Raw genomic sequence first — 14,147 nt, forward strand, 5'->3', positions numbered from 1 at the left:
GCCGCGGCCGAAACCCGCTCCCGCTCCGCTCCGCCCGGGCTCCCCCCGGGAAGGAGGCGCTCCCGCCGCCGCCGGTCGCCGCGGCCGGAAAGTTTCCGGGGCGGCCCGGGCGGAGGGTTGCGCGTCCGCGGAGCGTCCGCGGACGGACGGATGGACGAGCGGACGGGCGGACGGGGGGGCTCTCCGGGAGCAGGGGCTGCGGTGAGAGCCGGGGGCGGCGGGGCGCGGCGCTGGTCAAGGGGGCTGGAGCGGCCGTGGCCGTGCGGCGGGGCCGGGCAGGGGCGCGCCGGGGGCGGGGGGGGGGCGAGCGGCAGCAGAGCGGCGGGCTGAGCTTTCCTCCCGCGAAACGGCGTGGAAGGTGGCTCGCGAAATAGAAGGAAGAACAAGAAAAATGGCCAGTCGGGGTTCAGATGAGTTACTGGTGAAAAGAGTGCAGATATTTAGCTGCTGGGAAACTACTTGCCTGTAAGTCATCGGTATTTACTTATTTTATAGGCTAGGCGAGTCGTCCTGTAATCTTCTTCTGTACGCCTCTGTCAGGAAAAAAAGTATCAGTGTTGCCTATATGTGTGTTCACTACAGGTGAAGCAACACTATATGCATTTCAACCGTACAGGCAGTTCCAGCTAGAACTGCCGCTCTTCAGCAGAGGCACGGTTTTGCAGTGTGAGAGTGGCACACGTTCTGCGTTTCCAAAATTTGTAAGGTGGCTGTTGGACGTTGTGCTGCCAACTTAACGTGGTTTGCGCAGATGGTGAACGAATGTGGTCTGAAGTTTGACTCTGGAGTGATTCGCATCAGCGAAGTGTGAAAGATCTTGTCCAAATCTGCAGCTTTTGTTTATCTACTCTCTGAATTGCAAATGTGGCGTAGTCTTAAGTAGCTTAGTGATGACTGTTTTTTCACTTTAAATAAAATTCAGCTTATTCAAGAGGAATTGGATCATAAAATGCAACAGACGCTGAAGATGGTGTCCCAGTAATGTCAAGTCCCTTGCTTCACTTCTCACTCTAGACTGGATGATACCCAAGAGAGGAAGGATACTGTATGTTTCATTTGTCATTTAGAAGTGTGAAAACAATTGTATGTATGGGCTACAAAAGTAGAAACAAGATTTTGTCACTCTGTGGTAGAGATTGATGATTATGGATGTAATACAGTCTAAAATAGAGTTAGTCCTCATCATCAAATAATTATTTTTTAGTGACCAAATAGTCACAGCTGCTTGAGAAAGTATGTATTGGGAAGAGTGGCAGGGTGTGTGTGTGTGTGAATTTTCAATGTGTATCTCAATAGATCATTTAGTTTTTAGGAATTAAAACCATGGTATCACATGCTCTGGTTATCAGGCTAGCGGTAGCGATTTAGAACAACTCAAACTGTGGTATTTTTAATTTATTTTCTTTTACTTCAATGATTTTGAGTTATTGAGTTTTTGGGAAACTATTTTTATGTAGCATTTCTGATTATAGTCCAGATCTACTATCTATCTTATGTAGGCTTTAAAGGCTTGGCTACCCAAGTTTCATTTACAACTTATTCTTCTGGTAAATACATTAGACAAAGGATTTGACAATTCCTAAAATGAAGGCTGTGTTTATAGTGTCAAGACTATATTTCTTTTTTCTATTAGTATTTAACTGAGTATCAGTAATATAGATGACAAACGTAATGAATAAAATTCACAGTACATTGATGATTTTTATAGTTTTTGTAATTGAAGTACTTGGTGTCCTTGATGTGATGAGGATGCTCTTCGGGTTTTAATGAAAGGGTATCCTTAAATGACAGAAATACTGACAGGAGTCAAGTGTCGAGGAAGAGAGCGGGATTGTTAATTCTTGGATGCATAATGTGATACATTTTCAGTTTAGAATATGAGTACGCATGTAGGGTTAGAAGGTCCAGTTCACAACATTGTGAATTATTTTAGTGATGCCTACACACTTTAGATATATGTAATCCCTTACCAACATGCGCCTCTGACTTGCTTAAAGGAGGGAGAATGTTATGTCCTTAGGCCGTGGCTGCCAATGCTGGTGTTTTTTGAAGTTTCTCCTTACTTCCCAAGCTGCAGTCCTACACAAAGCACCTTTGAAGTTAAACATGGAGTAGCAAGGCCAAAGGGGACTCAGTCACTCACATAGTCTTTCTGCCCAGGGCAGGATCAGCTCGTACCTGTGTCATCTCTGATGGATGTTTGTGTACTTTTTCTGTTCCCCTTCTCTTCTTACTTCTCTTCCTGCTTTTGCTGTTTTTTTCCTTCATCTCATTTTTTTCTTCTTAGTATATGCTCTTAATTCTTTTCTAAAGAATCTTATCTCATTCTTTCCAAACTGTCTCTCCCTCTGGTATGCCCAGTCAGTCTCTCTTCCAGTATTTTTTATTGCTTTCTGGGAGACCTGGTGCTTCTCCACCAGCCCTACGTATATGCTGGCTTTACCAGGTTTTTGCCTAGGTTTTTAGGAGGAATTTAATGGAAATAGTATCCTCGGTCTCACTTTGCGCAGACAGGTAAGCTTCGTTTAAGACCAGAAGAACTGTTCAGTATTCACTTGCAGTGGGGGAAGTAGAGCTAGCTGGAAATACAGGACAGAAGAGACCAATGGGTAAGTTAAATAATTCACCATCGCTAATTTGTCATGCTGTAGCTTTGAAATAGCATTATCTGATTTTTAAATCTAATCATAAGCATTATATACTGTAAAGATAGAACTCATAGTACTGGCCACTAGAAGAAATATTATTTACAGTTATGGAAGTCATGGCTATGTTAGGCATACAGTTGTCTGAAAAGTGTATTAGTCTGGAAAAGATGAATCTTCGCTAATTTAAGATTGATCTATAATACTACAGCTTGAGAGAAATAAAGTAGCTGAAAAATGTTTTCCTTTTAAATGTGTTTATTTTGTGCATCTGCCGGAACTCTCTCTCCTGATTTCTTGGATCTTGACTTCTTCCCGTTTCATGTGGGAGACTGGGGATGCTGTTGCCTCATGCACCTTCGTAAAAGTAGCATGCAAGTAAAACTGAAGAGTTGGGAAACAAGTGAATGGACAGTGCTTAAGAGTAGCAAACAGACTATTATGTGGCTTGACTGTTTATGGTCTTGATTGTGAAATCTTTTACATCTGTGGCAGAACTTCTGGTGACTTGATTATGCAGAATTTGGGCTGTAATATTTCCTGAGAGCAGAAGGCTCCTATCTCTGAGGATCTTTTCCCAAGTCATTAATGAGGAGTATTAGTTTTTATTGTTGCTCTTTGTTTTTAATTCTTTCCTTAGTTCTGCTTTTTTATGAGTAGTTTAATTCTTTTAATTAAATAATTGAATTTTTCAGTGCCCGTAATTATTTTGCGACGCAAATCCTCTTTCTTGAAAACATAATGCCATTACTGAAACTTTGTTGTGTATTCTTGAATATATTATTAGTAGATACTGTTTTTTGTCACCTATTCTGAATGTATGCTTTTATGATTAAACAGGAAACCGTTTATGAAGTTCTCTATCGGTATTTATTACACTTTCCCTTCATAACTGTATTATTTTGCTAAAATTTAATGTGCCAGAAATTGCAACTTACTGCAAATGAGATAATTTTATCTGTCCCCTCTAAGTTGATGCACTGAAAAATGACTGTAAACTGAAAGGAAATCTTACCTGACATGGGAAAACACTTTTGGGATGCTGGGATTTACAGTGGTATATAACAGCAGCATGGAAGCACGTGTAACATTCTGAAGAGCACAAAGAAGCGGTCATATTTGACTCGCACTATGGATTACAGTTAGGTATCAAGCAACATCAAATGCCAAAAATATGCTCGTCATACTTTGAAATACTATTTTTTGCCAAGTAGCTGTAGTTTAAAGTCTCTACTCTTCTGCTCCAGATTTTGTACTTTGCAGAAAACATGTCCAGAAGTAAGCATGTTTACAAGTGCAGTTTTTAATGAATATTCAGAAATTCAAGATAGTTTCTGAGGTGTGTTATGAGCTATCAACTATTTGGATCTTTTCATGGGGAAAGAAACTGTTAAGTATTTTGCAAGTATGTATCTTTCAGAAATTTAAAAGTTGTTTGAAGTGTCTCTAATGTAAGATAAACATACACAAATCTAAAGCTCTATGACAGTTTTCTCAAAGCCAGTTAAAAAACCCAGAACATTTTGCAACTTTGGATGCAGTTCTAAAATCCCGTGTTTCCAAACAGCAAGATGTTACTGCAGCTAATACCCTGAAAGGAACAAGGTAAATATACTATTCTAGATTGACAGATGCCATAGTACCTACCTGTGCAATTCAGTGCCCTAAAATTAAGATAATTGCCTGGAGTGGGAAACACTATGCCACAAATTGGGAGTGTCTGTCAGCGGGAGACTGACTGCAGTCAGTCAGGGAGATTTTGTAAAAATGACCAAGCAAACTCATATCCATTTAAATAATTGCCTCTCTGCTTCAGATAAAAAGGCGTAAGGGAATATTGTTACAGCAGGTTGAGCTGAAAGTCTTGGATTGTGTTAAAGGGCAAACATGCAAAACTAAATCACTTTTAAGATAAATGGCATAATGATGACTGTAGGGCCAGATGCAGCTGCTTGTGACCAGCATTACAAACACTGTAAAAAATATACAGATTTTCTCAGTTTGCAACACACTTGGTTTCAGCCCTCCAGTGTACAACCCCTGACCAAGAAGGTTTAGGGTACAAAAAGAAGAGGTTATGATTCCAAAAAAAGGAATTGCAAGGAAACAGTCTAGAATATGTTTCAAGCAATTGATATTTTATAAGCTTCTGATCATTAAACAAATGCTAGCGAGAGCTGGAGTTAGTAAATCTCAGCTTTCTGCTATGTTTTGTTGTTCATTGCTCTTGAGTCTGTCATGGTGCTAGTTCTGATTTAAAACTTTTCCTTTACTTTTGGGTATTTATTAATCACCTTTCCATTGGATGTTTTAGAATCTGATAAAGTGTGAATACATGCTGACATACTTTTCTTGGTGAGGATACTCATTAGATCTTGCTCTTCTGATTGCTGGTTCCAAAGGTTTTCTAGGGATTTTATTGTCTCTGAATTCAGGCTCTGTATTAGACGTGAGCAAATATTGTATGATCAGAGCAATAAGAAGCCAGCCTGAGAATGCATATTTTTTTCCTGAGAAAGTTGGGAAACTCAAACGTGGTGTAGAAAATTTCAACTCTAAATGCATACTGTTTTGAAGGTGTGAGTATGTGAAAATGTGGTGGGAGAAGGTTTAACTGAGGAAGTGCTACTATTTCAGATCAAAGTATTCTAATAGTTAAAGCAGTTGTAAAGAAGGTGGGAGAACACCTGTATACAGGTGGAAGAAAATGCAGTCGTATTGGACAGTTGTACTTGTGTTAAAAATTACACAACAGAGCCCTGGATTTCAAAATAAAATGTTGGGTAATTGTCTTGTTGTCTTGAAAAAACATATCTTTTGTGCATCTGTCCATTGTATAAAGATAGTTGTCTTTCACAAAAGTAGTTTGGCTGATGAATAGGCATTATTCTTCCTCTGGATAGCCAGTTCCTGAGTTTCTGCTTTTATGTTTTAACGTTGTTGTTTTGTTAGATAGGTCTTAGATGTCTGATTTATTTTTCACCATATGTTGTAGAGGATTGACATTTTATCGTTTGGGGAGAGAGAAATTAGACAATGTTGAATGGCACCGATCCAGGAAAAAGGCTTGATAGTCTTTGTCAGAGCCAATATTGATATCTTTGCCCTGGCAAAAAAATCCACATTTTTCACAATTAGCAATTTTTCCTAAATTAATGATTATGCAATATTATGCAGATATTTTGTTGAGCAAATGAATTTGATAGTAAATGAAGATCCTGTAAACAGTCCCTATATGAAAATGTAGAATAGAGTATTAAACACTGGTTTCAGAATAATCTTCCATCTTCGAATTTGTGAAATCTGTAAGACTTTGCCTTGGGATGCAGCATAGTCTACGCAGTCCTTGACTGCAGAGCTTACAGTCTTGCTTTTTTGGTGGGAAAAGATATTGAAGCATCAGTTTCAAGTCAGCTACTGGGTGGTTGTCTTTGATCAGTGTCACAGGGAATAATTTGATGAAATATTATCTTCTGTTACAATGAAACTCTATAGTGAAGCTCTAGGATTTGAAAAAAAACCAAACAAACCAAACCAACCTCCACTACAGACAGTCCACTGTGTATGTGAGTAGTTACTTAAATGTCCTTTCCTCCAACATTGAAGATGAGCTACCTAAAATGTCATCTACCACATGGTGATAATCCATTTTAAGTCTGCAACAATATAAATGCTAAGGAAGTCCCAGAGTGCAGTTTGAATTGAGCCACATAGAGTGACCCAGCAGGAAGATTAATGGATCTAGATATCCTCCTGATCTTTCCATGATATTAGACCCCCTTTCCCACTCCTTAATTTAGGATACTCTCCAAATGGCTCCTTCACTTCATGATGACCTCTTCTCTGTTGCCATCGTGATAATATGTCAGTCTGCAGCTGCCTCTGCAGGAGACCAATTGGGTTTCCCCTGGTCATTACAAGTATTGAACTCTTGCCAAATACCAGAATTGTCCATACTGCATGTTTTGCACACTGGCTTCACTGTGAATGTCCTCAACATAAAAACAGATTATTTCATCATTATTGTTTTCCAATCCCTGATACCTACCCAGGAGTTTTTGATTTACATTTTTGTTTCATTGTTTCTGTTTTACAATGCTGCTTTCGCTTTGATTCAGTTTGAATCTCTGGCTGTAACTGATTATTAAGGATCTTATGCCACTGTGGGAAAAATCAACCATAAAGCCCGGTTGTCAGATGGAGCAGGCTAGGGGCTTACCTTGCAGTCTAATGCACAGAGCACTCTGCGGTACAATAGACAAACAGATCCTTTTGCTTTATATAAGCCTTATTCTAAAATCATATGTTCTTTGATACTGAAGCCATCTTTTACTCCTCCCACTGAAAAATGCTTTCAAATCGGTCGGCATTGGTGTTGATATGATCTGTCATCCTCAGTCAGTAAACTGCGTCCTGGGCTGCACCAGAAGCAGCACGACCAACAGGTCGAGGGAGGTGATTCTCCCCCGCTACTCTGCTCTCATGAGACCCCACCTGCAGTACTGCGTTCAGCTCTGGGCCTCCCAGCACAAGAAGGACACGGACCTGTCCAGAGGAGGGCCATGAAAATGATCAGAGGGCTGGAGCCCATCTCCTATGTGGGCAGGCTGAGAGAGTTGGGATTGTTCAGCCTGGAGAAGAGAAGGCTCTGGGGAGACCTTATAGCAGCCTGCCAGTACCTAAAGGGGGCCTACAGGAAAGGTCGGGGGGGACTCTTTATCAGGGAGTGTAGTGATAGGATGAGGGGTAGTGGTTTTAAACTGAAAGGGGGTAGATTTAGATTAGAGATAAGGAAGAAATTCTTTACTGTGAAGGTGGTGAGGCACTGGAACAGGTTGCCCAGAAAGGTTGTGGATGCCCCATCCCTGGCAGTGTTCAAGGCCCGGCTGGATGGGGCTTTGAGCAACCTGGTCTAGTGGAAGGTGTCCCTGCCCATGGCAGCGGGGTTGGAACTAGGTGATCTTTAAGGTCCCTTCCAACCCAAACCATTCTATGATTAATCAGTACTTGTTGGGACATACTGGTTCAAATGGGCAGAATGATACAGTCAAGTAGTTTGGCCCCTTTGATCACTTTGAGCATAGTTTTGTTTTCAACAATTGACATTTCACTGCAGCAAACTATGTAATCAACTTTTGGTGATAACACTTCTTTCTTGTTTTCCTTTTAATGTGGTTAGCCTGAGGTTTTCCCGTTTCCATTGTTTTGGTCCTCGTGGTTGTATTCTTGCCTTCAAATCAACTCAAACTGCTGTTTCATTGTAGCCAGAGAACTGCCTTTCTTAAGATACGCATGTTTGTTAGAACCTGAGTGGATTTTAAAAAAGGAATTGAGCATTGCTTGAAATCTCATTATGTGCAAACTTGTCTATGTAGGAACCTAAACACTTTATTATATTCTTGTTGTGGTTTAAGCCCAGCCGGCAACAAAGCACCATGTGACTGCTCGCTCACTCCCCAAACCAGTTTAATTTGTTCCCAATCAAATAAAAAACAGGATGATGAGAAGTAAAACCAAGTCTTAAAACACCTTCCCCTCCCTCCTTCCCGGCTCAACCCCACTCCCGGTTTTCTCTTCCTCCTCCCCCCCCCTCCCCAGCAGCACAGGAGGATGGGGAATGGGGGTTGGGGTCAGTTCTCCACACGTTGTCTCTGCTGCTCCTTCCTCCTCAGGGGGAGGACTCCTCACTCTTCCCTGCTCCACTGTGGGGTCTCTCCCACAGGAGACAGTCCTCCACAAACTTCTCCAGCGTGAGTCCTTTCCATGGGCTGCAGTCCTTCAGGCAGAGACTGCTCCAGCGCAGGCTTTCCCATGGAGTCCCAGCCATTTTGGGGGGCATCCATCCCCCAGCTCCGGCGTGGGCTCCTCTCTCCCCGGGCTGCAGGTGGGCAACTGCTCCCCCGCTCCCCTCCATGGGCTGGGGGGGGACAGCCTGCCGTCTCCCCACGGGCTGCGGGGGCATGCCCTCCTCTGGCGCACCTCCTCCCCCTCCTCCTTCACTGACCTCGGTACCTGCACAGGGGTTCCTCCCACATTCCAATCTCCTCCCCTACTGCAGGTTCCCCTTCTTAAATCTGTCCTCCCAGTGGCTCTACCGCCGTCACTCACGGGCTCGGCCTTGGCCAGTGGCAGGTCCAACTTGGAGCCAGGGGAGCTTCGAGCAGCTTCTCACAGGAGCTGGCCCTGCAGCCCCTCCCCTGCTACCAAACCCCGCCACACAAACCCCAAACAATTCTAAATAGGAAGGTGCTTTTTTGCCATAATGTATCCAAACGTGTATCACAAAAAACTTCTGGTACTGTGATATAAAGGGTTCTGCAGGATTGTACAGGTCTCTTGGGGACAGCTGAAAAGGATGACGAGGTCATGATACTGTCTCTGTGTACTAGGTAAAAGCCCTGTCTTTAATGAAAAGAAGTAATTTAAAACAATTTTAAAACACAAGCAATTAAAGAGATCAAATTTAGGAAGATACAGTTTCCTTATAAATTTTATACAAAGCATGTAACTTAGCAATAATAGATGATAAAGGACAAGATAATAAAAGCATACAATAAAATAAAAACAAGTAGCTAAATAATTAGACACAAGTGAGTCATAAATATCTCTTGTTATAATAAGAGGTGTCCATCTTTTTTGTTACGTAAGTATTGTTCCAGTTTCTTTAAAAATCAGATAATCTTTGCTTTTGCACTTCTAAGTGTTATATTGCTATGCTAAGAGCTCTCTTATTAAGTTCAATTATGCTGCTGCTGTGGATGCATGTCAGTTTGCTTACTACAATCGAAAGAAATGAAGGCTTTCCTGGTCAGTTTAAGGGTTTTCCCCTTCTGAAAACCAGCACTAGTGTTGCACTATCCATATATTATGGTCTCCATTTGTATCTAGTAGAATTATTTCCACTTTGAAAAGAAAAAAAATGAAAAAAAAAAAAAAAATTTGCAGACATCTTATGGTAACCATTGCAGTACGTGTGTTTCCTAAGTGTGGCACTTTGCCAGTCCTGATTTTTCTGTTTGTTCTTCTCTGTTGGTTCTGGAACTACTGAGGTAAAAGTAGCAATTAACAATTTTATTTTTGCTAGTATTGCAGCTGTCTAGTTCTGTTAAAACTGCTATTTAGTGAAGATGTAAGAAAGGAAGGTTTGCATGAGGCATTGTAATAACACTGAGGTGTGAAAGAGCTATTGTTCTGAGAACACAAGGATTCAGAATGCTTTGAACGTGGTTTGCTCATGATCTTTTTCATAGTTTATTTTTCTCAGTTTGCCTATGAGAGAAATTGCAGGGGAAGGCCTGTACCAGCAAATAACTGTGTTATGCACCATATCCAATTGCCTGGTTTAGAGAAACTTGGGTTGTTTGTTTTGTTTTGTTTTGTTTTTTTTTTTAGACTTTATCAGTACTTTTACAGTGGGGAGTAAAAGATGAAGGATCACCGAACTGGCAGTTTGACATACCTGGCAAAATCCTTCTTTTAGAAGGGACATCAGTGCATTGCTGATGAGTATAACTGGCGTATGTTAGTAACATGATATGTTACTACAGTTGTGTGCACGTACAAATACATGCACAAGCACAAGACACATGCACACACAGAGTACCAACATGGTATCTATGGTACCAAATGTTTTCTGTCTCCTCCTCAAAATGTCTGATATCTCTCTCTGGCTTGTGTTTCTGATGCCAGAAGCTGAAGTTTTCAATATGCTGCCTGGCAAACAGCGGGCAGCAGTGGTAGGAAGTCTGCATGGCTGTATTTCAGGCTTACTCTAGATAATTTGGCTTTTGGAAGAAAGTTGTAGAGTACTCTTGTCTCCTTGGCTCCTCTTCAGCCACTTTTTCTGTAATTAGCAGTAGTACCAGTGATACAGGTAAAAATCAAGTCTCTCAACAGTTAATGGTAATGCAGGTACCAGCGCCTTCATTTCAAACAGTGCTATTATCTGGGCTTGAATAGCAAATTTATTTTACTGTGGTGACCACAAAGTTAAAAATCTGATGATCTTGTCAGGGTCTATGTCGTGAACTGCTGTGCAGTTGAAGTCTGATTGACATTGTATGCCTGACATTTTGGTGTGGTGGGGTTTTGTTGTGTTTTTTTTAATTGTCGTGTTTGGGGTTTTCTGTGTTGTTGAATAAAATAATGATAACAGGGCATGAATAATTCTTAATATCAGTGTTGCTTTATAAACATGGCTTAAACCAGATGTAATTCTTAATAAATATATCTAATAGTCAATAGAATGCTTCTCTATGTTAAAGCTTTGCAAGCAGGCAAAATAAAGGAAAATTAGGAAGTTTCCTGTGATGTTAAAAGTTACATAGACTTTCTTCTCTTTCCATATTTGCACTGTTACAAAGTAGTAGACTAAGATGCAAATCTAAATTTCTAAGGTAGTATTAAAGTAAAAATTGTTTCCCTGCTGAAACCATTAAGTATTTTGTCACTGGTTGTACAAGAAGCAGAAAGATTGAACACTAATTTCTAATGTGGAATATTTTATTTATTTATTTATTTAAGTTTTCTCAGTTGAGAATATCTTCCAAGTTGCTCAAGAGTTGATTAAAATACAAATTAGACTGAAATAATGAGTGCTCTAGTCCTCAGAGTAGTTTTATTATGAACTTTGTGGTACATGATCATACTGTTCACACAAAAATAATACAATGCAAGTAAAGTAGAAGTTGAGAGCAAGTGAGCTAGGTGATAAACTCTTCCTTTCTACTTATTTCTCTGACTTTTGTTTGCCGAAATCAAACTATTCAGCACCTGTGCTTAGCTATGAAGGAGTTACACTTTGCCTATAAATGAATGCATCTTTATTAGTTGAGGTAAATTTTAGGTGGTAAATTGGCTTCTTTATTCCTGTAAATGTGTTTAAATCCAGCACTGCACCTGTCATATTAGTAGATCTTAGTATTGTTTTTTAAGAAGCATATCCTTAGCCAATGTGTGTCCCACATTGCTGTAAAAAATGACTTGCTGAGTTACCTTGTACTAACACCTCATACTGCATTTGCTGTTTATTTTGCTGTTTAAAATGCCATATAGTTTGGTCTCAAGTTTCATCTTCTTTGAAGATCTCCAAAGTAAGTCTAAAGAGCTACAGACCTTCTCATTTAAATCAATACGAAATAATATTGATCATAACAGGGAAGAGGAACACTGTTGGTGTCTTCCAATCTTGTATTGTTTGGGGTCCTCTTGTTATCTCCCTAGTTTTACCAGTACACATCAGAGCGGTTCACAGTGGAGCCTGAACCATTGAGGATCATTGCACTTCAAGTCCTCTGAATTGCTAAGAGGAAAGCTGCTCTATTTTTATTTTTTATTTTTTTTTAATGTCTCAGGCCTGATATTTGTGCAATGTCTGTGGCGGTAGCATGTGCTGGGTTGACTGGGGGAAAACAGTGATCCTGTAGTCAAAGACTGGCTTTGGGGATCTCCAAAGGATGTGCATTTTCTCTCACTCTGCTGAAAGGCTGGCTGTTGTCATCTGTGGATTTTAAGAATCTGGAATCCCGTTTTAAAGGGTAGGAGGATTTTAGCGTAACAACATATTCCCCTTTCTTTTCTTTTTTTTCTTTTTAAGAATTTGCTCTGCTGATGTTTAATATATAAGAAGTTTAAATAATTTAATAAAACTGTCTCAAATGAGGAAATTGAAAGGGAATTCCAGATGAATGTTATAATGCAGTACTGTTGCAGCTTGACAGTTCAGTATGGGTGGTCCTTCCTGGCACAATGCTGAAACAGTAAGAAAGGCCCAGTCTTAGGACTGTGGAAGCATGCACACCTATGGAAGGTGGACAGACTAGTGAGAAGAGAAGCATGACTAATGTCACGAGATGACCTGTGTGTTCGTTCCGATAGTTGAACATGTGAATTTGATAGTGTCTACTACAGAGTATGCGAGTGGTTGGGTTCTTGTGAAGTGGCTTGTGAATTACTTGCTCTTGTGCTGATGCTGTGTGTGGTGCATTAACGCTTACGGCTCTGTTGTTGGGCCTCTGTGTGTCAGGGGTAGTCAGCTCTGTCCCTTGGCAAGCTATTGGGAAGCCATCAGTGAGTGCTTCATTTTATGTTGCTGTGTGTTGTTTTGCTTAAGAGGTTGGTGTGTACTGTCTTCTTCCTCTGAGTGGAAGGTTACATGAACCACTGCTGCACGGCTGAGACACAACTGTGAGCCAGACAAGCTGGTGCTGCTTCTTCTTCTTGTCAGAACCACATATTTGTCTAGTTTTCTAATGGGCTGTAAGGTTATTAGTTAAACATTTGTGAGGAAGAGGACTGTGTATTTTTTCATGTTTAAAAACTACTGTCACTTCTAGTATGTCTAGCCTAAGAAATACATATGCTGGTTAGTGCATACAGTAAAATACACAAATGCCTACAGTAAAAATACACACAAATAATGAATTAGGTGAATTTGGTGTTTCCATTTATCCTTTCACATCTATGAAATGTATATAGCTAATGAGCTGATAAAAGGAATTGACCTTGCAGCTGACAGTTGATTTGGAAATGCAAAAATATTATGGAAGGTATTTATGATTTCCACTAAGCACAGCTTGGCAATTGTTCATTTTTAATGATTTTTATCATTGTTTCTAATACTAAATTTATGCCTCAGTATCTATGTGCAACATATCTGAGTTGCTGACACTATGAACTATAATTTTGAATTCCTTCTATTTTGCGTTTAAATTATCAACCATAACTGTGTTACAGCACACACAAGGGAGGAAATGTTAAGCTATGATTCCAACAGCAAGCATTAAATGAATATATTGCATGCTTTTCAAATAATAAATTTAGAAGTGCATGAAGATTTACAGAATATTCTATATTGGCAATGATGCCAAGTTAGAGTTGCTTTAGGAACTGTATGCATTAACTAGAATTTCTGACTTTCGCTGCTGTAGATTTGAAAGCTGTTCAGTCTTCTGGACTGTATTCTGGTTAGCAAAATACCTGTGTTGATTGTGTTGAATGTAAGAGATAATGGATCTTCTCCAGCGTATTTAGGTACCCCTTTCAGTATGTGGTTTGCTAGATGATTAGTGTGCTATCTTTACATGTATCCTTTTGCTATGGTGCTAATACAAATAAAATCTGTTCTTTTAATTTGTTAACTATTACTGTGAAACAGTACATACCATTATGAGCCTTGCCTGAGTGACAGGTATAGTTACATCTTTGGATAGTAAATTGGAAATACTTGTCTTTTGTTGGCAAAGAAATAAGGGAAATAATTATTTGAATGTAAATTGTCTGCCCTATCAGTGAGCATTTTTATACAAATTAGGCAAAAATAATTTCCTGTGATACTTTAGAAATCGAATAAGAAAGAGAAGTATATTTGTGTAGACTGTTTAGCTACAGGATGTCACGCACACTTTAACATTTGGAAGTATAGAACGCTATTTTAATAGGTCATTTTCAGATATGGACAACGTTAATTTGTTACGCAGCCCCATTAGATAAGAAAAAAATGTT

The 14,147-nt window shown here is 40.0% G+C and overlaps 1 protein-coding gene across 19 annotated transcripts in view; it reads left to right on the forward strand.

Annotated features, from left to right (window-relative positions):
• Window positions 1-14,147, forward strand: part of RBFOX1 (RNA binding fox-1 homolog 1) — a 1,354,570-nt gene that overhangs the window by 405,072 nt on the left and 935,351 nt on the right. The window contains exon 1 of one of the 19 annotated variants that reach the window (XM_069809888.1): window positions 451-465. The exons of the other annotated variants lie outside the window; for them this stretch is intronic. The gene's annotated coding sequence lies outside the window, so the exon portion shown is untranslated. Of the gene's footprint in view, window positions 1-450; window positions 466-14,147 lie in introns of those variants that run through there. 19 annotated transcript variants of the gene reach the window in all.

Source organism: Haliaeetus albicilla, chromosome 22 (genome assembly GCF_947461875.1).
Source record: "Haliaeetus albicilla chromosome 22, bHalAlb1.1, whole genome shotgun sequence".
In the NCBI taxonomy this organism is placed as follows: domain Eukaryota; kingdom Metazoa; phylum Chordata; class Aves; order Accipitriformes; family Accipitridae; genus Haliaeetus; species Haliaeetus albicilla.